A 27,180-nucleotide genomic window follows, 5' to 3' on the forward strand; every position below is an offset into this window, starting at 1 on the left:
TGTTGACTAGATTACGTCTAGAGTTATTCCCCCACTTAGTGGTCTTTCCAAAAACTGATTTGTGGCCCTGGAATTTACCTGTGCAACGGCAAGGCAATACAATCAACATCACACTTAACGTTCTGTACATTTTACAGTGACATTAGAAGGCTCTTTTTACGCCCGCCCTTCATGTGTCAGGACGCTATTTATCAACAGGTGGCACTTACTTTTTTAAAGAAACTATCAAATATCCATATATATGCTGTACGATTCTTGTATTTTTCAAAATGGTCCTTCGTAGGCGCAAATCTCTAATCCAGCTAGATGATCTACGCTATGATGAAATTTGAAAGGACTGTAGGGTTATATTATTTAAACTTTGATCCTTCTTGTAAATTTACCTCTAGTGGTTTCTTGAGATTTTATTACTCCTAACATGTCTTTTAATGTCTGGGTTTATTGACTTTTATTGCAAACATTTTCATCAAAAATCTACTATATATGATACATTTGGTTTAATCTACAGTGCACTTTTTTAAATGTTTTATTGTAATGTGTATCTTTTATGAATTTGGATATAAATTCGAATAAAGATTTCTTTGGCCTGATTTGATTGTCGCACCGGGCGCCCTCAGCGCGAAAGCCGGTGGTCTGTGCCCATGCACACATTAATGTGCATCCCGGAGCGAAGTATTTTGGTATGTTCCACTTCCCGGCCATCTGTTCGCAGCAGTGCAGGGATGGGGAGGGGGACCTGAGGAGGGGGTCCTGAACTGGAATGCGCGTATATCCTGCTTGCTGGCTGGATACAATTCACCCTCCAGGCATACAGTATGAATCATAGCTGCTCGTTTCAACGAAGCGTTTAATGCCGCTACATCTAAATAAAGGGCTTTCTGGGACGAGGTGAGAGAGTTATCTGGTGATGACAGCGTAATTAGCCCCCTGACCCCCCCCTCGACCCCACACACAGACCCATTACCGCGACCCGTCTTCTCACAATTATGTACAACTGGAGTTAAACATCCCGTAGCACCACGGCCACGCCCCGCACACAGACATGTGGGCTTTGGGTGGATGTACTGCGCTCCAACATCTGTAAGCCAGATTTTTCCTGGCATCTCTCCCCTTGCCCTGAACATGGGGAAAGGCCCCCTCACTTCCTGTTTTCCACTGGAGCAGCTGTATTGCTATTCCAGACTTTCACTCTGCCGGCCAGCTCCCCTCACTCTGTCCCGGCGCAGGCGGCAGCAGGAGGGTAAGGACGTCAGGCGGCTGGCGGGCGGCTGAGCTGTGTGCGCTTGTGTTCTTGCTAAGGCGCAATCTGCGAGTTGGGGAGAGAAAGAGGTGCTTTTTAGGTTATTATTAACTTAAACGACGCACGCTGCCACGGTTTTGCGGAGCCCCGCTTACGTCTGTGTTTTGCTAAACGTATTGACATGACGCACATTTTTATATTAGTGTGGCCTCGAAGCGCTGTTTCAAAAATAACAAACCGAGGTTGTGCGAGAACATTTATTGTAACACTTTACTAATTTACTAAGGTAGGCCATGGAATAATCGAAAAGCCTATTACGTCGTCGCAATGTTTTATGGAAACATAATCTTCAACAGATGTTTATGTATGGGTCCGGAGGGGCTTAATGCGCACTCAAACGGGTCGGACCTATACGAGGCACACAGATCTAAGCAGAGGTGGGCGAGTCAACACATTTCAAGGGAGAGCAGAGCCAGGGCCGAGCCAAAGGTCTGGCTCGGATTTTACAGCCGGTGCACGAGCCGAGTCCTGAAAATGTTTGCTACAACAAACATCACATACAAAGTCGCTTCAAAACTATAAAAAAAAAAGTGTATTTCTTTAACAAAGCTTGCACATTAATTCCTTACGTTATTGGACTGCTCTCAAAAGTACTCATTGAAAGTATTATTGTTTTTTTTGGTTTATTTCAAAGTATTTTATTATTTTTTATAAGCCAGTACATTAGCATCTATGTTACAAGGTTAGCCAAACGTTGTTTGTAGAGCGGTGTTTACAGGCACTTCGAAATATATGTTCAGCTAATCCCCTCTGACTTGACTTGCTGAAAATTAGGCAAAGTGTGATAATTTGTAATCATAAAAAATGAGTGGACTAAAAGGCAAGACAACTGTCATGCAAACCCTATATGTGACCCAGATTATTATAGTGCAACATTATAGCCTATTACACCAAGTACAAAAGGCTTTTGTACAACTGGTATTCTGAACTCACATATTTGAAAGTGCTTTCATACACGATAATGAAGAAAAAGGTTTTGGGGGAAAAAAATTGCCTAAGATCACACAATTCATGCAGTGAAATTGCAAATTTTCCAGGTTTTCTGGTTTCACTTTGTACCAATCAGCCAGGAAATGGGTATCTAGTTACCTTTCCTTATGTTAAGGTTTTGTTTTTACCTCTGTGCATTTTTTTTGCGTTTTTTTAATAGAGTGAATCGCAATGTAAGCCCAGTTACATTATGTGACATTCATTGCTTATAGGCATGGGGAGATTACGTGATTTGTCCACAATCCCAGGATTTTGAGGAGAGGCAAAGACTCGAACATAGTCCTTTTGACTCATAAAGTAGCATAGAGGGTTAATGAGCCTGCTGCAAAGCACATCCTGTAACACGCAGTCACAGATTAGTATTTCGTGTATATAGGTTAGCGAGTTACTTCGCTTGCGACAGAGAGCCATTTTTTGATTCTAGTTCGTACGTCGCAGTCCATGTATTGTAGCTCAGTGAGCTATGAAGCGGTGACAAGGAGCTACATTAAAACTGCAAGTCATGAGTTTAGATCACAATTGTTGTTGTTATTCTAAGTTTGCAAATATGGGTTACTTTTGGTAGCAATAAAGTCTTGTTAGTACAGACGCCAGCAATCACTGTGTTGCATTTTAAATCCTTACTTTGTGTTTCTCTTGACCGTGCACTCTTAACATAATCTTCATGAGTATGAACAATATGTGACTCCTGCACCTAATAACCCTTCTTGTCTTTTATAACAATTCCTGTAGATTGATTTACGCACTTAAGTGATTTAGGGCCTCATGTAGGTAGCCAAATACCGGTCGGTAACGGCCGATTTTCGGTAATTTTACCGTTACCGACCGGTATTTTGGCTAATGGTATGTAGGGGGACAATTTTTGGTTTCGGAATTTACCGAATCGGTAAAATTACCGAATCGGTAATAATACCGAATCGGTAATGTTACCGACTCGGTAACTTTTCCGAATCGGTAATTTTACCGATTCTGTAAATTCCGAAACCAAAATCGATATGTAGGGGGAGTGTGTGGGTGTGTTTTAGAGTCGGTATTTACCACCAACTTTTAGTTGGTGGTAAATAATTAATGTATGTATTTATGCATTTTAACGCGCGTAGCAGTGTGCAATGTGGCATACATACATGCCCTTAGGGCATGTATGTGTGCCACATGTGCACACATGGCCGAATCAGGGGTGTAACAGGGTGTCAATGTGACACCCTGCCACCCTTGCAAGTGTTCCCCCCATTACCGAATCGGTATTTACCGATTCGGTAATGAGGCATACCTTCCCATCAATGGGAAGGTATGCCTCATTACCGAATCGGTAAATACCGATTCGGTAATTACCGAATAGTAACGAATCGGTAAAAAATACCGACTCATTACCTACATACGAGTTACCACTTCTAAAATACCGATTCGGTATCGTTCGGTATTTTAGAAGTGGTAACTGGTATGCTACCTACATGAGGCCCTTAGTGTCTTTGTGATGTAAAGTGCTCTGACACCCTACACTGGTGTAACCAGCAATATAAAAGGATTAAATAAAAAAAATTAGTAAGTACCATTTAAATTGTTATTCATGTAATTACTCATAAACACAGATACATCTGGCTACAGTGCATGCACATCTCTTATATGGGGTGGGGTGGAGGGGTTGACAAAGGTAAACATTTGCCTCCAAATCACAATTGAGTGCTTGTGAAGTGATAAGTTGTGGACCTTTGTTTCCCTCTATTGCACTGGCATCTAGGTGATAGACTCCCGATAGCTCTCCCCCAGGGTGATAGCTATACAAAATAAGGGATGATGGCGCTTTAAATCATATCTTTGTTTTGGTCCCAGCAGGAAGTGAAAACAAGAACCCCCACTTGCGGTCTGCAGGTTGCCGCTCCGAACAGGAAGCAGACAATATGTAGGCACGGATGAATTGTGTCCTGGTGTCAGAAAATGCCACCAGGACAAATTCAGCATATTTCACTGGGTTGACTAGATCCCAGATTTGGCCCCGAAATACCTGCCGCAACCAGGACACAGTGGGATCCCCCTCATTTCCTGCACTGTACCTACGTAAACAGATGGCTCTACTTTCCTAAATAAAACAATCCCTCATCCCACCATTCGACCTCCAAGCAAGCATCATTGCGTTTGCTTTGCAGCCCACTGTGCAGCCTCATTGGTTTTGGTTTCATGCTTTGTAGAAGTCTAAGCTGGCAGGCTGAGACTACCCTGATTTCTGGGTTACATCCCAGTCATAGTTTTTTGAGTGGAAAGGGTGCTGCAGGATAGACAGACCCAGCATTGTGATTGATTGCAGGTGTAAAACCTTATTAAACAAAACACAAACTTTAGACATGCAGAACCCTTCGTCTCCGTAAAATCACAAAGCAAAACTTGCAAATGACATAACTGTTTGGAAACTGAAGTGGGGCTCTGGTTAGGAGACCCTGATGTTTGCAGAGCAATGATTGCAGTGACATATCTGTGCACTTTTCAGCCACCTCAGGGGCACAGGGACACGTCCTGGTGCCCATAGATGGTAGAGGGTTGTACAAGGAAGGGGTAGAGCCCAAGAGCGTTGTCCCCTTGGGTACCAAAGCTAGCCAGGGGTAATCAGGCATGATTCCCCAAGCACCACAGACCTCCATCTAGTGAGAACGGTCCTATTTATTAAGATTGCTCTGAGGTTAATTCCATGTTCAGATACAATAAATATCCCTCACCGGTTAACTCCACGTTCAGATACAATAATTATACCCAAGCCTCATTAATAGAGAGTGAACATCTGACTAGCCACCTTCCCTTAAAGTTACCCCAAAATGGCCAAATAATACCCAAGAAAGTACTCACATGCCACACTTACATTTTCCCTCTGCCATCTTACAGCCAGTCTTCCCACAACAACCTCACCCAAGCAAGTCATCAAGATCTCAATGCTATCCCCAGCTTGACCTGGTCAAACTCTCCTGAACGTGTACTCCAACCCCTATGTTGGGCTCCCCTCCCTGATGGGTGCATACATTTGCTCGGGATTCACTATCCGCCCAACTACTGCCAACCTGGAAAAACTTACTAAGGTTTTTTTCCTGTCCCAACCCCCCTCTTTTAAAACAACAAAACCTTATAAACGATCTAAAATACTCAACACCATGACTTTTTGCACCACAACTTTGCTAGCAACTCCGTAACTCCATCAAATAATATGCATTTCCACACAAAGATAAATGCACTCCATCCTCATGGCCCTGTTTAATGTGCATCTCACTTTGCCTAAATGCTCTTTAGCCTTACCAAGTCCTCCTTCATTATATTTTTTGATAACCAATTTATTGATTTTGGTGAAAACAAACAAAAATAGAACTTAAGACCAGCAGCAAATAGTGACATTGCCATACAGCAGATACATAGCGGTACAAAAGGGGGTGGTGATGGACGGAGCATCAGAACCAATCAAACACTCACACCCAGTCAACAGATCTGGGTTTGATCCATCACCGTTCTTTAGCCCACTCTGCCACCCCAGTTCAGACATGGCCATATGCAAATCAGTCTGACCCTGTGCCTCATGGGAACAGTCCAGCCCGAACTGCCAAGCCATGCCTTCCCTGGACCGGAAACAAGCTTCCTAGGACCGGTTTCTGGCATTTCAGCCGTCTTCAGCCAGGCTTGCTTGAATCCAGTGGCAAAGTGAGCAAGGGACTCACGTCTGAGTATACCCTGCCAACTTATGGCGAACAAAGCGGTACAAAAGGGGGTGGTGATGGACGGAGCATCAGAACCAATTAAACACTCACACCCAGTCAACAGATCTGGGTTTGATCCATCACCGTTCTTCAGCCCACTCTGCCACCCCAGTTCAGACATGGCCATATGCAAATCAGTCTGACCCTGTGCCTCATGGGAACAGTCCAGCCCTAACTGCCAAGCCATGCCTTCCCTGGACCGAAAACAAGCTTCCTAGAACCGGTTTCTGGCATTTCAGCCGTCTTCAGCCAGGCTTGCTTGAATCCAGTGGCAAAGTGAGTAAGGGACTCACGTCTGAGTATACCCTGCCAACTTATGGCGAACAAAGCAAAAACCAAAGGAAATGATGGACGGAGTGTTGAACATTGCAAGCACTCACCCCCAGTCAACTGATCTGGGTTTAATCCATCACCGTTCTTTAACCCACTCTGCCACCCCAGTTCAGACATGGCCATATGCAAATCAGTCTGACCCTGTGCCTCATGGGAACAGTCCAGCCCAAACTGCCAAGCCATGCCTTCCCTGGACCGGAAACAAGCTTCCTAGGACCGGTTTCTGGCATTTCAGGCGTCTTCAGCCAGGCTTGCTTGAATCCAGTGGCAAAGTGAGCAAGGGACTCATGTCTGAGCATACCCTGCCAACTTATGGCGAACAAAGCAACAACCAAAGGAAATGATGGACGGAGTGTTGAACATTGCAAGCACTCACCCCCAGTCAACTGATCTGGGTTTAATCCATCACCGTTCTTTAGCCCACTCTGCCACCCCAGTTCAGACATGGCCATATGCAAATCAGTCTGACCCTGTGCCTCATGGGAACAGTCCAGCCCGAACTGCCAAGCCATGTCTTCCCTGGACTGGAAACAAACTTCCTAGGACCGGTTTCTGGCATTTCAGCCGTCTTCAGCCAGGCTGGGTGGCAGAGTGGGCTAAAGAACGGTGATGGATTAAACCCAGATCAGTTGACTGGGGGTGAGTGCTTGCAATGTTCAACACTCCGTCCATCATTTCCTTTGGTTTTTGCTTTGTTCGCCATAAGTTGGCAGGGTATGCTCAGACGTGAGTCCCTTGCTCACTTTGCCACTGGATTCAAGCAAGCCTGGATGAAGACGGCTGAAATGTCAGAAACCGGTCCTAGGAAGCTTGTATCCGGTCCAGGGAAGACATGGCTTGGCAGTTCGGGCTGGACTGTTCCCATGAGGCACAGGGTCAGATTGATTTGCATATGGCCATGTCTGAACTGCGGTGGCAGAGTGGGCTAAAGAACTGTGATGGATTAAACCCAGATCAGTTGACTGGGGGTGAGTGCTTGCAATGTTCAACACTCCCTCCATCATTTCCATTGGTTTTTGCTTTGTTTGCCATAAGTTGGCAGGGTATGCTCAGACGTGAGTCCCTTGCTCACTTTGCCACTGGATTCAAGCAAGCCTGGCTGAAGACGACTGAAATGCCAGAAACCGGTCCTAGGAAGCTTGTATCCGGTCTAGGGAAGACATGGCTTGGCAGTTCGGGCTGGACTATTCCCATGAGGCACAGGGTCAGACTGATTTGCATATAGCCATGTCTGAACTGGGGTGGCAGAGTGGGCTAAAGAACGGTGATGGATCAAACCCGATCTGTTGACTGGGTGTGAGTGTTTGATTGGTCCGGATGCTCCGTCCATCACCACCCCCTTTTGTACCATACAGCAGATACATGGCATCATTGTGTCTCTTCATTATATTTAATAATGAAAGACCAGATAGCTGAAGCAAGTCACTTAAGGCAAGATTAATTATTAACAGATCTGGACATCCTCTGCCAAGAAACAGCTACCCGGTTCTCACCCCACCAAAACCCCTCATGTCTGTTGCATGATAGTCCTAAAGATGGACATTTGGACAGTCATCAGAAAACTCTGCCACAACCAAACCAATGAATACCCCACAATCCATTTCATAATTATTCAGGAAGGTAGGCCCTGCATGCAACCTACAAATGAAAAATAAACAACATCGCAATACGATGCTGTATCTTTTCCAGCAATATAATCACTCACAGATGCCCCCTCAGGCCATGACTAATGGTGGATCAAACTGTAATCTATGCTGTTTTCTTAGGGGCCAAATCAAAGAGCACGCTTTCAAATCAGGAACTGGACAGTCAAAAAACAGACCTGTGATCCTCTCCTCACACACTCCATTCAGCAATTTCTACCTCACCACTAAGTGAAGTTCCTTCTCTGATTTCATATTATCTGCTCAAAGCTTCTGCCTGGCGCATTGGTAACGTAGTCTGAATCAAGGATTAGAACCCCCCTTTTAGTTTGTTGGCTCTGCCCTATCAGGATAATATGCCAACCAACCAACTTATCCTCCGATCCATCTTAACCGATGTACGGGCCCTTGTGTGGAGTCTGAGCCAGATGCCCTCTACCCTGATATGGCCTTTATTGTTCACCCACTGGAAACTGTCTGAAACATTGTGTGAGTTGGTGGTTCTCTTCACATCCTGAAAACACATGCGGATAGAAACGAAGCTGGCGGAAACACAAATCCTCTGATAAACCCTCAACATGGTCCTCCTAAGACCATAGACTGACCCCTTCCATATACCCTCCCCCTGCTCCACCCTGGACGGTACAACCTAGAAAGGGCCTACACTCAATCATGAAACCGATTGCTGTATGTGCAGCCAGCACTGAATGCACGGGTGCATGCCACTGAAACCACAGCTCAGAGGCTGCTCCACCCCACAGCTTCACTGGATTTATACTCAACCAAGCTCTGAAATCCTCATCATAACTGCCGCCGACATTTATCTGCGCCTATTTGATAATATCCATGTGTTTGAAAAGATCTACCACTCTGTCAGTGTAATGATCTAGCATAAATCAAAAAGGTTCATGTCGGAACCCTCGGTTGCCTTGTCAATTCACACTCTTTCTCTGCTGAATACTTTTTCTTGTATCGCCTCAAGTAATAGTTTAAACACATCAACAAATTCTCCATGCCGGTTCTTCTCTTTGGTATTGTTTGATAAATGCACTCCCAATGGCATTGTTTTCTCCCCCATTTGTTTGTCTTTAGAAACATAATTTCAACATCCACCCCTTTCTCTTCAGTTTTATTCGTCTCCGTCACAATATGAACCACAGATTTTACCCTTTGATCCTATTTAGCCTTACCAACATCCTTTTTAACCCCTGCTGCACCCTTCTGCTTATCATTCTCTAATTCCTTTACCCTTTGCTCCTTGACCCCATACGTTGGCTCAATAATCCAATCACCTACCCAATCGATTTTACTTCACATCTTCTATTGCTGGGCGCCTAAACATACCAAACAGACCCCCACCTCCCCGTACCTGGTTGTAACTGCTTGGACAGTCTTCCTTCAATTCCACAACCACTGTCTTCGTAACATTGCCTGCTTAGATGACTTGGCCACCCTTGCCTTCTGTAATGCATCAAGCCATCGTCCACTGTAAATTACCCCACCCCTTAACCCAGCCATTTGTGCTTCCATCACATCCCCAGTCACCATACTAGCAACATTTTGTCACTTTCATCCTCGTGATCCAGAAGCAAGAAAAAGCAAGTAAAAATACTGGACAATGTTATTTGTCCAAATGAAGTTTCTCCAAATGATCACTTTTAGCCTCATAATCTAAAATCAAGACATCCTCAGCTACCTCTAGCATTCCTGTACCACTCACCCCCATAAACTCCCTAGGCCCAGCTCTCCCATGCTGCTGAACCGCTCTGCTTCCTCCTTGTTTTTAGGTCTCGCCTACGTAGCGCGCACAGGCAAAAGGACCTTTAGCAATTGCTTCGGCTTTTCAGCCAAAAACGTGCACGCGTTCCATTGCCTTCAATGGCAACGCGTGCACATGTGGCGATTGCCTTGTGGGAGCGAGCTTGACACCATATCTTTGTAATTAACTTAAAAACACATGGTGCCCCTGGCTCGCTCCCGCAAGGGAAACGCTTTGTGTGCTGTCGCAGTCCCCCCACCCCTCCCACTTTTAGCACGAGGTGTGCGTGCGCTTGTTTAACATAAATCTGCTGACTTCCTTTACTTCAACTATGAATCATTGCAACTGCTCTAGCAAATTTTAAAGCGTTTTCTGCCAATAGTTGCTAATTTAGGTATGCACCAATAAGAAGAAAAATACCAGCTTTTGATGATTTTGCTAACATTTGTACCAACAGAAATATAACATGGGTAAAACCCATCGAAATAATACGGTGCCGACTCGTACTTGGCTGGAGCGGAGAACACTTTCCGGTGCGCTCGGCACTCTCTTCTGGTGTAATACTGTGGTCTGTGTCTCGTTGTTGGGAATGGGAGGGTCTCTTTTTAGGGGCGGGTCATGTTTGTAACGATGTACAGGTTTATTGGGAAGCACCACCCTAGGCTCTCTCAGGGGGCTGCCCCTCTGCCTGTCAATTAGTGTGAATTCAGCTTTTTGTTTTCATTCCTGTATTGAAAATGATTTTAGGAGAAAGCAGGTCCGGCTTCCATCGTACATTTACCATGTCCATGGACTGAAGGTAAGGGGTACTTTTGGAATCTCGCGCATGAATCGGGGGGTGTTGAATGTAGGCAGTACGAGAAGGGTCAGTTATCTGGACACGCAGATGAGGCTGATGAGGCATATAGTTTTGGGGTGTTTATTTGCAGATTTTATATAGCGCGAACTCGACCCGAAGGTATTGGAGCGCTTTACATGAGTTTACGGTACACATTCAGGCACGGGGAGATTAAGTGATTTGCTCAGAATCACAAAATATAAACGTGACCCTGAGGCTCGAACTCTGGTTTCCAGCACCAAAGTCGGCAGTCTAGCCGACGGACCACATCCTCCCCGTTAGGCTTACAATGTTGGGCAACGATTTTCTTCCGATCCATGGCCGAATTTGGAAGTGGAAATCGGACGAGTTTACTGAAAGAGATGCTTGGCCGCTCCTGGCACTCATTAATCGTGGTACTTTGCTTCCAAGATTAAAGCATTCCAATATTTCATTAATCCCAGCTCTTACTAAGTGTGATCCAAAATTGTAGTCTTTGCATGGACAGATGATGGCGTAGGATGAAGTAAATACTTGTGAACAGCAAGTAAAAACAGAGATTATGGTAAACGGAGAGCTTGCCAGAAAGACTGTTCATAATAAAAGGACTTCCTAGAAGATTTGATAAGCATTTGTAGGGCAAATGCATTCGCTTTCATAACAATAAGTTATTGTGTTTCATCTGTTTAGAAATGGACGTGTTGTGTTTAACTTTTATGCTACAACGTTTCTAGTTTGTGCAAGAATTTAGAAGTGGAAGCCTGCAGAGTTTTATTGGAGGGAGAGGTTTGTAGGACCAGAAGTGACCCCGCCTATGTCCCGTCTCTACAAGCTGTACTTTTTTTATTCTAAGAATTAAACTTTAAAAACCAGAATTATGTTGCCATAGCGGCTACCAAACCACCAACACCAGGACCATGACATCAACACATTATGGATCTTACTGTTAAAAAGTCATATGCAGGTTGCCCTTTTTAGTTGAAAAGGAGAATACGTTCTTGCCAAATAGGCAGCATACCTCAAAACTATTGTCCTAGGTGGGACACCTCTGTCCCAGTTCTCGAGTGCATAACTCTGAACGTGATCTATGTTCCAAGCTCCTTTATAGCACCTTGAACAGTGGTGTTACTGCACTGTATTTATCTGTATTTCAAGTGGTGTCTAGGTGGCCCATTTTCACCCTGTGCTTCTTACATATCGGAATCAGATGTGGTCAGCGAGAGGCAGCCGCTTCTGTGGGAATGTTTACGAGCAAGGGGCCTTTCTTGTGAAGTGTGAAATACACTACTTGGGACAGGATTGTGGAATTCCTGGAAACGTTTAGTTGTCCAATGAAAACATGCTACAGAAATGCCCTTGTCCTTCTACAGTCTAAATAAATTATATGATAGGACATACACACATTATTTGTCTACTGCAGCCTTCCTCACCTTTTTCACCCCCGTACTGCAGCAGTGAGAGCCATGCAAACTCATGACCTCATGCACTGGTCTCTTGCCATGAGCTCCAAGCCTGCTTCCTTTCCTCTGACATACCACTTCCACCATAAGCTCTAGTATCCTTTCCTTCGAGTATCACCATATAGGCTTTGTCCCCCTCTCCTTTACTCCGTCAGCGTCTCCGTGCCCCCTTCTCGATTGTCATTCTATAGGTGCAAAGCTTTGCCCTATCTGTTCCCTGCCCACGTCTGCTTCCATGACGCACCCCTCTCCTTCACTGCCTCACCACAGACTCCATGGCCAATGGCCGCTTTCTTCTCCCCTCATACCACCGATTCCTTGCCTCCTCCTCTACACTCGCCAAAGGTTCCTCTTCCAAGCTTCTCTTTCAAACCCTTCCTTCTGCTCTTGTGTCAACGTCTCCAACCCTCCCCTACTCCATTTCACATAGGCTATCCACTTCTTCTTGGTCAATAGATCGACTACAGCAGCTCAGCCTTGTCTTCTCCACCCTTCTTTGCACCCTGGTCTCCGCCAGCTTAGCAAAGTGCCCACCCAGTGTCATCCTACTGTTACTAGAGATGAGATGTAAGATGCTGTGTGGCCATCTTACTGTGATGCATGTTGTTCTCAGGAGCATTGCGATGCAATGCACCGAAATTCAAACATATTTGCACTGTAAGATAAATGTATTAAATACAAAATAAAGGAAGTAGCACCTATTTTAGAACTGAAGTAAAGAGTACATGGATAAACTAAAGAGAAGAAATACAGTACATGGGATTTAAAGCAGAATGGTGTGCTTATTTGATGTTTTATAAAGCACCAAGTATTAGCTTACAATTATCTCAGAGTCCTAATGGGTTTAGTACATGGAAAATGTGATGACAGTGACCAGGGTAATGTGAGTTCAGTCAGGCTGGGTCTGATATTCACAGACTGATGCATCTGATCTGTACCAAGTTCAAATCAAAATCCAGTCTAAACAGTTTGGCTTTGCTGTGATTCGGAGGAAAGCTGCCTACACATCCCACATCCCAAAAGCTTATTGTTTGTGAAGAGCTTGGCGTTTCAAGTGGAAGCAATCAATAAGGATCAAGGAGTTGAAAGCCTTCAGTCTGTTGCTGAGAAGCCTCTGTGGCATTTTGTAGGCAGTGTTAATCTGTTACAAAAAGACATATAGGATTGGTGGAGCACAGATCTCTTTTGCAGGTTTCGGTGGGTATAGTTGAGTTTCTGTGACTGGATTGCATGCAGTGAGGTTTTGCATTCTGGCTTTATGAAATGGTCAGATTGGTGAGTTATTTAAAAGAGTTTCAGGCACATGCATCAAAAGAAAAAACGGTCGCAAACGGGCAGATTCTCAGAATCTTCCCCTTTGCGACCGGTATTTTTGCATTTGGGTTGCATCATCCCAAATGTAAAAATCGCAATTGAAGTAATCTCTAAATTGAGATTACTTAAATTGCGATTGCATTTAAGGAATACCAAATTGAGATTCCTTAAATGCAATGCATTAAAGTAAAAAAATTTGTGATTTCGCTAATAGGGTGCGCAAATTACATAAAGTTGAACTTCATGGTAATTTGCAAAACCTATGAAAAAAGCTCTTTTGTGCATTTTTCAAAGTTTCATGTTGCGCACACACATGCCATTAGGGCATGTGTGTGCACAACATATGTGCACAGGTCAATTCCAGGGGTGCAACAGGGTGTCCTTTTGACACTCTTGCACCCTGAAATTGCATGCGCAATTTGCGAGTACCTATTGGTACTCGCAAATTGCGCTTGCAATTTCCCATTCATTCCTGTGGGCCTGTAGGCCCGTAGGAATGAATGGGACGCTATTCCTTATTTGCGACTCGCAAATAAGGAATGTGTAGGAATCGCTATTATTATAGTGATTCCTACATGCATAGGATTGCGATTGCGATTAATTGCGAATCCTTAATATTCGCAATTAAGGACTCACAAAATCCTAGCTTGATGCATGTGCCAGATAGAGACAGAAAATGTGTGGTTCTTGTGGTAATCCTCATTATACGTAGTCTGCGCATATGTGTTACGTTCAAGCTAGTGTTGGATGGTGTTTACAGTTTTCAGCAAACTTCTGAAGTTTTTTCCTGTTCCGCGGTGGAAGCCACCAGTTGAGTAAACAAGCATTTGCAATGCAACAGGTCTCACATTTACACGAGTTTGAGCTATTGGCATTGTAAATGGCAATGCCTTTTATTTAGGTTTTGGTTTTTGAAACATAAATAAAACGCATTGTCATTTACAATGTCAATAGCTTAAACTTGTGTAAATGCGAGACCTATTGCATTGTAAATGCTTGTTCTGAGTGCTTTCTCCTGCTTTTGCTTTTTTCTTAGTGCTTTCCTCTGCTTTTCCCCCGTTTTTACTGCTTTCGCCTTTCTCTCCCTCATTTTTCTGAGTGCTTTTCCTTCTTTTTCCTTGTTTTTCACTCCTTCTTCTTGTTTTTTCCTCATTTGCTGCTCCCGCCTGCCACCTGTTTTCCCGCCTCCTACCTAGCCTCGCCCACCACCTTCCAGTACCCCTTCCTCCTCCCAGAACCTACTTAATGGAGGCTGCAGTGCGACTCCATTGAGCTGGCCTCAAGCCCAGCTCTTCTGTGCTGCTTCACCACTTTGCTTCCTCTCTGTTTTTGTGAGTGCTTTCTCCTGCTTTTGCCTCGTTTTTCACTGCTTTCTTCTTCCTTACCCCCCATTTTTAGGTCAACCCTAGCGGCAGCGCGCATGCACTGCTTGCTCCGGGAGACTGCGGTGGTAGAGTATGGGAGAGAAGCCACGCCCACTCCCCTCCCATATTTTTCATTGGCTTATGTCATTGTCTTTCGTAAATGCTGCCTTCGGATTCATTATTAGTCTTATTTGTCCCTTCTTAGTACGGCCTTGTCTTTGTTTGTAACCTCCCATGGCTACTGTCCCCTCTACTTCGGTTATTACAAGGGACCTGTTATTTAGTTGGAAAGCACTATTTACTTTATTGAGTGTCTCTTACTGCAGGACGGACACGGGCTGCTTCAGCTGAAACGGCTTGTGTGTTTTTAAACAGCACGGCCGCCCCGTAACACGGGTGCCTGCTTTCAATCACTTTAACCCAGCATTATCTCGCGTCGGTTTCAACGCCCCCATGTAAAACGAATTTAGAAATGATTAGAAAATTAAATCATGTGAAATTTCAGACACTGACAACAGCACATCTGTGTTACATGTCATCTGCACTAAAGTCACCTGATGGGTTTGCAAAAACCTGTTTTATTAACAACACCACCACCAATAACTCCAATACCACCAACAACACCACCAATACCACCACCACCACCAATACCACCACCAATACCACTACCACCACTACCAATACCACCAACAATACCATCAATAGCACCACCAATACCACCACCTCCACCACCACAAAAACCACCACCACCAACACCACCAATACCAATACCCCACCACCAATAACAACACCACCAATATCACCACCACCAATACCACCACCAATACTACCACCACCACCAATACCACCACTATCACCAATACCAATACCTCCACCACCAATACCAATACCACCACCACCACCAATACCAATACCACCATCAATACCACCACCAATACCAATAACACCACCACCAATACCAATACCACCATCAATACCACCACCAATACCACCACCAATACCACCACTAAAACCGCCACCAATACCAACACCACCACCACCAATACCCCCACTGATACCACCACCAATATCACCACCACCACCACCAATACTACCACTACCACCAATACCACCACTATCACCAATACCAATACCCCCACCACCAATACCAATACCCCACCACCAATACCAATATCACCATCAATACCACCACCAATACCATCACCAATACCACCACTAATACCGCCACCAATACCAACACCACCAATACCACCACCTGAGCACCTCTCGCTCACTAGTAATAGCAGGAGCACTGTACGAGGCCAGAGTTGCAGCTGAGACCATGCTTCCCTCCCTTCATGCCTGCCATAAAGCACAGCCTGCCCTGCACCAGGAGGTGAAGCCAGGGCCCTACTACAGCTGGAGTGTTTTTGAATAGTGAATAGGCCAAAGATAGCAATGACATTTCGCAATGCCACACTGCACACTCAAATCATGGAGAGGGCAGGAAATAGCCCCCCCTCCCGCTCCTCCTACTGAGCTACCACAGTGTAATCACCAAGCAAAAGGTGTCGGGGTGCTTTGTTAGTGTTTATAGCTCGGATCATATGTAACTCTCACTTCACACTTTGTTTCTGTGTAATTTACAACACTTACACATCTTCTTCACTGCACTATTTATCACTACTTTGAAAACGTCACAGGCTGATCTCTTCCTCTGATATTTACAATCTAACAAGCGGTCGAGAAGGCCCTTTATTGCAATGCTATAGGTCTCGCATTTGCGAGAGTTTAAGCTATTAGTTTTGTAAATGACAAGGCCTTTTAATAATGTTTTAAAACCCAAAACATAAATAAAAGGCATTGTCATTTACAATGCCAATAGCTCAAACGCATGTGAATGCGAGACCTATTGCATTACAAATACTTCTTCTGAGTGCTTTCCCCTTCTTTTTCCTTGTTTTTCACTGCTTTCTCCTTCCTTTGCCCCATTTTTCTGAGTGCTTTCTCCTGCTTTTGCCTAATTTTTTACTGCTTTCTCCTTCCTTTCCCCCCATTTTTCTGAGTGTGTTCTCCTACTTTTCCCTCATTTTTACTCCTTTCTCCTTCCTCTCCCCTGTTTCTATGAGTGCTTTCTCTTGCTTTTGACCAGTTTTTCACTGCTTTCTCCTTCCATTCCCCTGTATTTCTGAGTGCTTTCTCCTGCTTTTCTCTTGTTTTTTACTGCTTTCTCTTTCCTCTCCCACATTTTTCTGAGTGCTTTCCCCTGCTTTTGCCTGCTTTTTTCTGCTTTCTCAGTCCCTTCTCCTGCTTTTTCTAAGTGCCTTCTCCTCCTTTTGCCTAAGTTTTCACTGCTTTCTCCACAAAGCAGCAAGCAAGTCCAGTGTCTTGAGACCCTCATGGTGATTTGCCGAGCTTTATAAAACCTGATTGATTGATCATCCACATGTTCATCATACAATCTCCATTCCATACTATTTTTGAACAAAAGTGGGAACTGGAAAATATTGCTCTGTTGTTGTCAGAGGGGTTGTAGATGACCACCTCCTCTCTTCTTACTAGACATAGTTTAGGCAATTTTGTTTTAGATCAACATCAGGAATAGGGAAAGTTGAGACAAACAGTGTTTGTTTAGAACCAATTATCTTCAACCGAGGTATATGAATAAATGGATATTATCACCATGAGTGTCTCTATAGCACACTCATCATACTAAGGGCCCCGTTCTTCTTTTTGCTGGACACTAGACAGATGGCGCTGTCCTGAAGAAACCCTCCACTTTATTGCACAAGGGTCGAAACGTTGACATATTCGCAGGTTTGTTCATTTACACTTTAGTTAAAACTATGATGTACACAATTTGACTCTGTGATGGGCAATATGCTGATACCTTAAGTTGGTTGTGCAAGTATATATGTAATTCTGTATCACACACTGAGCACTTTTTGCACCTTGCTTCGTCTGCACTAGACCGTAAAGTGTGCTGTAGTACGTTGTTGGAATAACACACTATATTTGCAATGGAGCTGGGCCTTGTGATCCATTGAATGATATACTAATATATGCCTGTGTGATTGATTGAATTGGGTTAGTAGATCCATGGATGAATTTGACTCTTGGGACCATTGTGTTTGTTCTAGATTATTGGCCTGGATTCCAATCTGGGTATAATGGTCGGTTCTTGATATTTTATGTATCATGCATCATTCTGTAGGTGAGCGTATGTGTGGTGCATGTGCCTACAAAATGACATGCATCAAAGCCTTTTATTTTACTTCAGCCTCATTGCAGAGCGTCACAGATGCTATGCAGAGTGGCTAAATGCCATTGGCAAAGCCAGTAGGTCACAAAGGCAAGACGCATTGGCTATGCCAGTGGTTGTCTGTTTGATTTTTGGTCATGCCATTCACTAATTGCCTGTGGCCCTAGTTCTGAACTGAGTGGGGTGCACCAAGCGCACTATCATAATGACAGGGGACTATAGTCCCTGTCAAATGTTTCACATGTGGAGAGTGATGGTTGCAACGTATCATGGTTGGTGAATTTTAGTGACAGGCTTTTACCTGTGTGACAAATGTTTGCTTACAGGCCTATTCATATAAGGTTCTGCTGCTCAGGATGAAACTGAAATCCTTAAAGAGACATCACATGCATTGTACATGGAAGTGTGTGCTGAATGTTATAGCATGCCAGGTAGGAGTGATACAAGTCTGAGGGTTCCATTTTGGAAACCCACAGTCTTGATCAGAGTACAAGATGAAGGAGAAGTTGCTTCCTCCAGACAGCATATGTGTATCGCTGGCATATCTGGGATGATAGGAGGGAGCACCAGATGCTATGGTGAGGAAAAAGGACACAGGCTTTCCGGAGACGTGCCAGCGTCTTTCATGATACAGTGGGCTGTAAATGACCCTGACTGCAGCTGCCATTAGGTAGATGACAGTGGGTACATGGTGAGGCATGCAGTATCTGTTGTCAGAAAATGAGCCCTTTGAAGGAGCATAGATTCTTATCTCTCTTGTTGATCTCTGTGGGAAACGGTAGTATATAGCTGTATGCACCTCTTTGTGAGTCTGTAGTGGGCACTCCACCGGGAGAGTGTCCAGTTGCATGGAGCATCCTTGGAGACAGAGTCCAGACCTGGAAGGTCACCTAGCCAGGACAAGTGAAAGAGAAACCGACCCAGACTGGTTCCAAGGAAGTAGATCTAGAATGCACATCCTTCCTCTGCAAAATTGATATGGAGATGGGAGCACAGTATCCGTTCTTGTTTGTTGTCTTCTCTTCTACCAAGGAGGGGCTACTCCACAGAGTACTCAGGGATTACTGTGCAGTCAAGAGTTGCTGTTGCATTGACAGCCAACTTCCCAGACGTGAGGGAACACCGCCTGAGTCCGATCTGAAGGAGGAATTACTGAACTGTCCTAGGTGACAAGACATCCTACCTGTGAGTGAGGAAACAAAGCACAACATTGCAGAACATGTGGAAGAGAGTGCCGTAAGTGACCCTGGTGTTGGGTTTGTCCAGCAGAAACTCACTAAGCAAGTGCCCTGAAGGAATCACTGTACTGCCGTTTAAGGCAGTGTGACCTTTGTCATTTATCCCCGTCATAGCCGCCAATCACCTGGTGCGGTGTGCCCATGTGGACTGAAGCTAAAATAAGCATCTGCTAGTGGGCTTTGTTCCCCACAAGTAGATTGTGCGATAGTGGACCTGCCAAGTGTGTTGGTGGTTCTGAGCCAATCCATAAGATTAAGTGACCCGAGGTGCCCTCAGGGTGCCTTGTGAAGAATTGAGATTTCTGCTTATAGGCACTGTGTGCTAAAGATTGTGCCTAGCGTCTGACACATTGAAGAATTGTCCTCTGTGGGAGTGTGGCCATTGCGCTCAAGAAGAAGTGCCCATAACTCATTGGAGTGTTGGAGTGATCTGCTTCTCGAATCAAGTACCTACCGGAGGCTCAGACTGAGCTGTGATCTGCAGCCCACCACCTGGAAGAGGGTCCCCATCAGCAGTGTCTGCTCTTGCTGCAACCCTCCAAGTGACGCTCTGCCCTGCAGCTCCTGAGAAGACTGCCACCTGGAGGTTTCTGTTGCTGGTGAGGGCCAACTTTCATGAGAGGTCTCAATGTGGCCTTGCACTGGTGAGAGAAGGAATATAACTAGGCCCGAGAGACTGAGTGCTAAGACTAGATAAAAATGGGACAGGTAATGTGAGCTACTCCCCCTGATCTACCTCGAATGCTGAACCTGAGGGGGCAGCCAAGAGATGGGGGACCTGTGAGGGGAAGGTGGAGGAGTATTAGACAGAATACCCTAGAGCACAGAGACTCACACCCGTGAACCAGGTATTCGTGCATTTTTGACTATGCAGTGGAATTCTATGTTTTCTGTGTAATAAAGTGCTTCTCTTTTTACCAAGAGAAGACCTTGGCTGGATATTGATACTTTTATGCTGCTCAGGGGTTGGAATTGAGTCTTGAACCTGAGTAAGCCTCACAGTAACCTCCCTAAGAAGCCTTTAACTGCTCATCCTCACTACTACTGAGGGTCAAGAGTATAAAGGGTTGTATGTGTCATAGATTGCAGAGCCATAGTAGGGCAGGGGCCAGGATAGCAGTGGTAAAAGGCCTCAACCCCAACTGTTGTAGCCCAGTAACCCCCACCTGCCCCATGGCCTCGTCAGCGGGGTCTCACCGGAACATTTCGCATAAACCCAGCAAAGGTGAAATAACAAACGTTTATAAGAAATTCAGAGCCTTAGAAGTTTGAAATCACTGAAAAATTAGAAGTGCTTGGGAATCAGAGTTAGGCTTTCAGTTTCCAGAGGGAGAAAGGGGAGGATGAAAACAGAAATGTATTTGCTTTTAAATTCTAACCTCCATCACTTGCAGTAATTTTCATTATATTAGTTGCAGTTAACTTCAGCACCTATTAATATATTTACATAAATAATCCAATGTACCTGTATAGGATGTTTTAAAGAAAATGGGAATTGGAGACATGTTTTGGGAGTGTAAAAAGATCAAACATTTTTGGGAGTCTGTGCTTAAATGGCTGGGGAAAAGCAGGATATGTTTTAGCCCCAGTTCCCTGCTTAGCAATACTGGCCTGGCAACAAGATCCATGTATAAAAGACAAAATGGACATGGCATTGTATGTTATATCATAATTGGCTAGGTCTCTTAAAGCACCAGCATGGAGATCAACAGATACCCCCACATTTGCAGATTGCCAGCTGAAAGTGGGGGACCTCATTCTTAAATCACAAGAGTCCCAGAAACTCTCCCAGCATAAGAAAGAAATGAGCAGGGGCCTAAGAGTTTCTCATCTCACCTGGCTTGAAAATGATCCCAACTGGTCAGGCAGAGGGGGCACATACCAACCAAAAAGGCGCATGGGAGGTGCTGGGGAAAAAGAAGCCCTAACAGAGGAAAGCCTGGACATGATAATAGCCTGAGATAACAACAAATAGCCACAAAGATAACAGAGCTGTCTCTCCCCCGACCACAGCAGTATGGTCAAAGACAAAAACCAAGCCACCCAAAGACAGTGGACCATTTATAAGCTTGGCGTGCCACCCTATTCCTACCTAAAGAACTTTGCAGCTACAGCAACCAAAAATGCAGAGGTGACTAGCCACATGACAACACTCATCTTGCAGGCCATTCAGGCTTCTTGGGAAGCCATAGAAACCAAAATCTGGGACAGGATCTGTGCCATACTGTGGATTACACATGACCCATAGAGAAACAATATAGATCCTTTGAAGGAGTGAAGGAATCTCAGAGCCGCGGACATTAAATTTGGCCTGCTCTTTCCTGACAAACTAAGGGGCAGACTTACAAGGCCCTTGCGACACTTTTGCGTTATTTTTAACATGGGAAAAGTGACGCAAAAGTGGCGCAAGGGGCTTGTAAATCTGCCCCTAAAGGTGCCATACATCTCCCAAACCATTTTCTTTGACATCACTGAAAAATCAGGGGACTGGGCAACAGAGAAAGACCCACACAGACATAGGCAATACTGAGGGCTCATACGGGGAGGGGTGGTGTTTGTAGGGGTGCTACTCCTGGAGACAATAGTGGATTCAGAGATAAAGGAAAAGCATAGCTATAAAAACCAGACCAAGAAGATAACACCTCAGTTGAGTACAGGTATGAGTCACAGGAGGTAGAAAGTTGTATGCAAATCTTGGAGTAGAACCAGAGCCCGATATGGACAGAAGTCTCCAATAGCCAAGGAGAGATGGCTCCAATATTTGAATAATTACATAGTGAGTGGTCAGGTTACTAACTCAATGGCATGATGCTTTAGAGTGGTTAGACCGCCCAACTTTAGTAGCAAGCATTTGATAACAACACATGTTCAATAAGTTTTACATAGGCGACAGATTCTTCTGCGATTGAAGTATAAGGAAGATGGGAATTGATGAAGAGTAAAAAGTTCAGGTTACTGAAGGTATATTCGTTTAATGTTAAATATTCAGGTGAGGACTCATTGCCAAACACAAAGGGCCCGATTCACAGAATTAACTTAAGACAAAATCCTAAACTTACTACTTTTGGTATTCACAGAAGTTAGGATTTTGTCTTAAGTTTGTCTTAAGTTTGTCTTAAGTCTGTCTTAAGTCTGTCTTAAGTTTGTCTTAAGTCTGTCTTAAGTCTGTCTTAAGTTTGTCTTAAGTTTGTCTTAAGTCTGTCTTAAGTCTGTCTTAAGTTTGTCTTAAGACAAACTTAAGACAAAATCCTAACTTCTGTGAATACCAAAAGTAGTAAGTTTAGGATTTTGTCTTAAGTTAGTTCTGTGAATCGGCCCCAAACACAATATGTACACATGGCAGGCACAGATGGGAACCTTAGATACTGAAAGTTATCCCAGAATATCAATGCACTAAATAGCAAAATAAAACATGGCATGGAGCTACTTTACGTCAAAACGCTGCAAACTATCTTCTTATTTCAGGCGTCACCTCTCCTTGGTACAAAATGCTGCTGTGGCTACAGCAGAGAATTCCACTCGCGCTTCAACATTAGATAGAGGGAAGTAGCAACATTTAAAAAAAGATCCTTCCCCATGGCCTTTGACCAAATCTGGCCATACCCACAGGCTGTTACGTTTATGTTGCTATGTTGCAGTAGATGACCAATTTACTTAGCTTCAGTATTGCTCTTTCTGTTAGAGACACTTTCTAGCCTCCGGCTCCTCAATTTTTTAATATTCCTCAGGCGTCAGGCTGGGTCCGGAAACTTTTCAGCAGTACCTCGGTGTGCCGTCAGGTGGCGGCATGCGGCACCCACTGAAGTCGTTCTGCTGTGCTGATTCTAGCTGTTTTTGAGGCTGTCTGCACCCCAAGATGCAGAGTTCCAAGAGCGAATTGGTCATGGGCAGCATGCAGATTCCTAGACGTGGGCTCTTATTAAAGAGTAGAGTGCAATCATAGAGCAGACTTAGGATGAGGAATTTGTGGAGTTACAGGTCTGTGAATGGACTCAAACCAGTAAGTCCTGCAGAACCGAGTGGGCAAAATGCCCCTCTTGGTGAACCTGGCTGTCCAGACAATAGTGCTTTGTGAACGTATAGAGGGATGCCCACATAGCTGCCTGGCATATGTTTAGGATAGGGGCTCTGCATGCTAATGCAGGCATAGCAGCTTTGGCCCTGATAGAGTGAGCACACAGACCTTATAGAGGCTGATTTTTAGCCAGTGCATTGCTGACCTTAATGCAGAGCAAAATCCAGTGGGAGATTATTTTTTTCTGCATTCCCATGCCTTTTTTTGCTCCACCGAAGTGCACAAAGAGCTGATTGTCCACCCTGTGTTCTTTTGTACGATTGACATAGAAAATCAGTTCTCTCCTGAGGTCGAAGTGATGGAGTCTTTACTCACCCGTAGAGGGATGAGGTGGAGCATAGAACTCTGTCAGGGTGATAGTTTGGCCAATTTTAAGCAGCATCAAAACTTTAGGCAGAAAGGCTGACTGAGTCTGCAGAACCAGTTTGTCTGGGAAGAGGACAGTGTATGGTGCATTAACACAAAGAGCCCGAAGCTCATTGACACGCTGTGCTGAAGTGTAGGCGATGAGGAACACTGTCTTGATAGTAAGAAGTCATAAAGGGCCGCTGTGAAGCGGCTCGAACAGAGCGCACATAAAATTAGTAAAGACCAGATTGAGATGCCATTGGGACGTTACAAAAGGAGAAGGGGGAATCATATGTTGGATCCCTTTAAAAAATTGCATCTCAACTGGTGATTTAAACAAGGATGGCTGATGTGGCAACTGCAAGAAGGCCGAAAGATAACCTTAATCCATGCCCAAAGCAATGCCTAACAGGCAAAAGACAAAACAAACAATAGACACCAGATAACTTGGCCCGTAGAGGGTCAATCTGGTGTGTGCTGCACCAAACCACAAATTTCTCCCAACTACAGGCGTATACAGTTTTCATCGAGGAACGCCTAGCTGCCAAAATTACATCAACCACTTCTGTAGAAAGGTTAAAGTTGGTCAGCTGTCGCTGCTCAATCTCTAAGCATGAAGGTGGAGATTGCGAAGGACCGGGTGCAGAACCCTTACCCGTTGCTGAGAGAGCAGGCCTTTCCGGAGATGCAGCCTGAATGAAGGGCAGATGCCGAAGCCCAGTAATTATGGATAACAATACATTTGTTTTAACCGGAAAGGTGGGGACCTGAAGGTCAAGCTTCTCTGCCGTCCTACACATTACCATGGTGTAGAAAGCAGATTCCGCTCTGGCTGGTCCAGGGGGCGAGAGTAGACCAAGGCACCAAGACCACTAACCTTCTGTAAGCCCTCGTACCAGTTATCATCCTGGTAGAGTTGTGCAAATTCATCACCCGAGTCATAGCCATTGTCAGAGTTTGTTCCAAAAAGGGAATGCAGAGTATGTTGCCTCCCTTGTGGATGTGAAAAATCAAGTGGGGGAAGTGGTGCCTCGGGCAGAATTGTGTGTGACTTCAGTCGAGGTTATCCCGGCTCCAACTTGTCACTAGAGAGAACTATTGGGTCCTCCTCCACCGCTCCTACTCCGGCATCAATGGAGTTGGCATTGGCGTTGAAGTACCTGGAACACCTAAAGGTCATGGAGCCGGAAGCGGGGTCAGAACTAGAGTCGGAGGCAAGATGAGCTCAGATGGTTCAACTGGTGCCGAGGGCTAACCCGCAGGCATTCCTATAATAAATAATAATACAATTATTTATAAAGCACCTGGTTACTTCAACCAAAGTGTCCCATGCTACAAATGCATACTCAGGCAGCACCTATGAGGCATATTCCAAAGATGGACTTTGAGTCAGTCTGAATAGCCAAGTTTCTTTTGGAAGGTCAGATCTGAGCTTTTCTGTCCAAGTTCCAGAGGCAAGGGCGGTCCACTGTTTGAAGGCCAATCTACTAAAAGAGCAGAATGCTATGCAAGCTCTTTTCACAGCAGGGATGGTGACAAAAAAAGCCCCATGCAGACCTAAGCCTTCTGCTGGATAGATAAGGTTTGACAAGTGTGTGCTGATACCGAGGCCCTTTTCTGTTCAGGATTCTATGAGAATCACAGTGTCCAAAAGACACACACACTTATCTGCACACAGACACACACACATCTGTTTAGACACAGACACTCACACAACTCAAAGCACTGACACACCACACAGTTCTCAGAGGGTACACAGAAACATACATTTACAGACACGCCCTGGCATGGACAGGCATCTGCTGCCTGCCACACTTCTGTTCATACATACGCTCACAGTCGGGGCTACAGACATGTGTGCTCACACTCAGGCTGCGCGGTGTCTGGTCTCTGTCGACATCTGTGCTAGAGGGGGCTGCTCCCTGGCAGTTGCAGCCAGCGAGCCCCACACTGCACAGAGGCTCCCACGAAGGAGGCGAGCGCAGACGTCTCAGGGGAGCCCTCCAGCCCTGCTGCTGTGCCTCCTCCTGAGAGCCCCCATGTACCCCACAGCTGAGAGGAGGGACTTCAGGGCACAGGCAGGTGAGTGCTGCTGCGCCTAGAATCCTCAAAGATTCTGCGACATAGGCAATGTAAAAGGTCCTGGCAGTGGGAGTCCACGTGTGAGGAAGTGCACCCCAGTCAGTGTGCCATGGAATGTGCGGGGTAGTGTGAGTGCAGGAAAACTGCACGCGATCCCAGAGTGTAGGAAACTGCACAGTAATGGGTATTTGTTAATACCACGGCAGTGTATGAGTGAGCGTCAGGAGTGTAATGGGGCTGTAATAAACTACATTAAGTGTGTCGTACTATGAGGGCCGTTAATCAGTGTGTGGGATGTACCTGCACGCAGAAGCAGTACATTTATAAGAAACTGTACAGCAATGGGGAGAGGAGTTGACCTAACGAGTAGGGCAGTCAACCTCGAATCTGGGGAACTGGGTTTGAGTCTGGGCAATGACGCTGAACATCCTGTGATTCTGAGCTAATCACTTAATCTCCCTAACAAACAAGCTGTCACCATTGCCCGAATGGAAAAAAAGTACTTACAGACTAAATGAAGGAGACCATGTAAAGCCGCAAGTAAAAGATCCAGCCCTGATGGGCGGCCACAAAATCAGACAGGGCGGTAACAAGGAGGGACTAGGAAGCCTCATTATCAATCAGAAGCCAGTGTTTACCATGGACAATGACGCCAGCCAATGAAAAATATGGGCGGGGCTTCCACTCCACTTCTAAAACGTACCCTAATACAATATGCCTCGCAAAGGAAGCAGCGCATGCGCTGCAACGCTAGGGGAGACCTAAAAAGGACAAATGTATTCCATAAATGTGAGTAGTGGAAGGACACAAGTCAGCGATGCTCCAGGGGAGGGACCTAAGAGGAGGAAGGATAGCTATCAACTAAGAAGCAAATAGATAAACATGACAGCAAAGCCAACCAATGTTTATCTGTTGGCGTGCTATAAGCCCGCTTTATATTTTTGGTATGGCCCATTGGAGGCTTTTGCCTTCAGACAGCTAAAATCTGCTGGATAGCGGGACCCAAAACTTGATATTGAGATTGCATGCTTCACAAATGTCGTGACAGTGAGCATGAGATGTGCATGTTACATGGAAATTCTCCATTCAGGGGCTGATTCCGATCCAGGTCGGAAAGCTCTCCGACCCAGCCGGAGTCCTGCAGTCCAATCGAGCGAGTACGATGTGGCCGTATACTGTCGGACTCGGTTCGGTCGGACTCCCATAGGAGTCAATGGGAGCCGGTCGTACGACTCGTACATGGGCTCCCATTGACTGAATGGGTACGTCTCGCACAAAGGCGCCCCCTGCAGTGGGTACGCGTCAGTGCCATCCGCACCGTACATGCCTGTGTTGGGGGGACCCTTGGGTCTCCCCCTGTGTCCCAGTCATAGGGCTGCGGGTGACAGGGGGTCCAGCGCGGACCCCCAAAGGCAACTTCCCGGACGTTTTGCGAGACGGATACTCCGGCTTGCACCGGCTGTCCGACATATGCATCTTACTGGCTCG

The 27,180-nt window shown here is 45.3% G+C and overlaps 1 protein-coding gene across 2 annotated transcripts in view; it reads left to right on the forward strand.

Moving 5' to 3' along the window:
• The first annotated feature begins 1,103 nt into the window (after window positions 1-1,103).
• LOC146835046 (voltage-gated potassium channel KCNC1-like) overlaps window positions 1,104-27,180 on the forward strand; it is a 129,005-nt gene continuing 102,928 nt past the window's right edge. Inside the window, exon 1 of one of the 2 annotated variants that reach the window (XM_085602708.1) lies at window positions 1,104-1,240. The gene's annotated coding sequence lies outside the window, so the exon portion shown is untranslated. Of the gene's footprint in view, window positions 1,330-27,180 lie in introns of both variants that reach the window. The other variant, XM_085602710.1, reaches the window with a different exon arrangement.

The sequence above is a fragment of the Triturus cristatus genome, chromosome 4_2 (assembly GCF_964204655.1).
Source record: "Triturus cristatus chromosome 4_2, aTriCri1.1, whole genome shotgun sequence".
Taxonomy (NCBI): domain Eukaryota; kingdom Metazoa; phylum Chordata; class Amphibia; order Caudata; family Salamandridae; genus Triturus; species Triturus cristatus.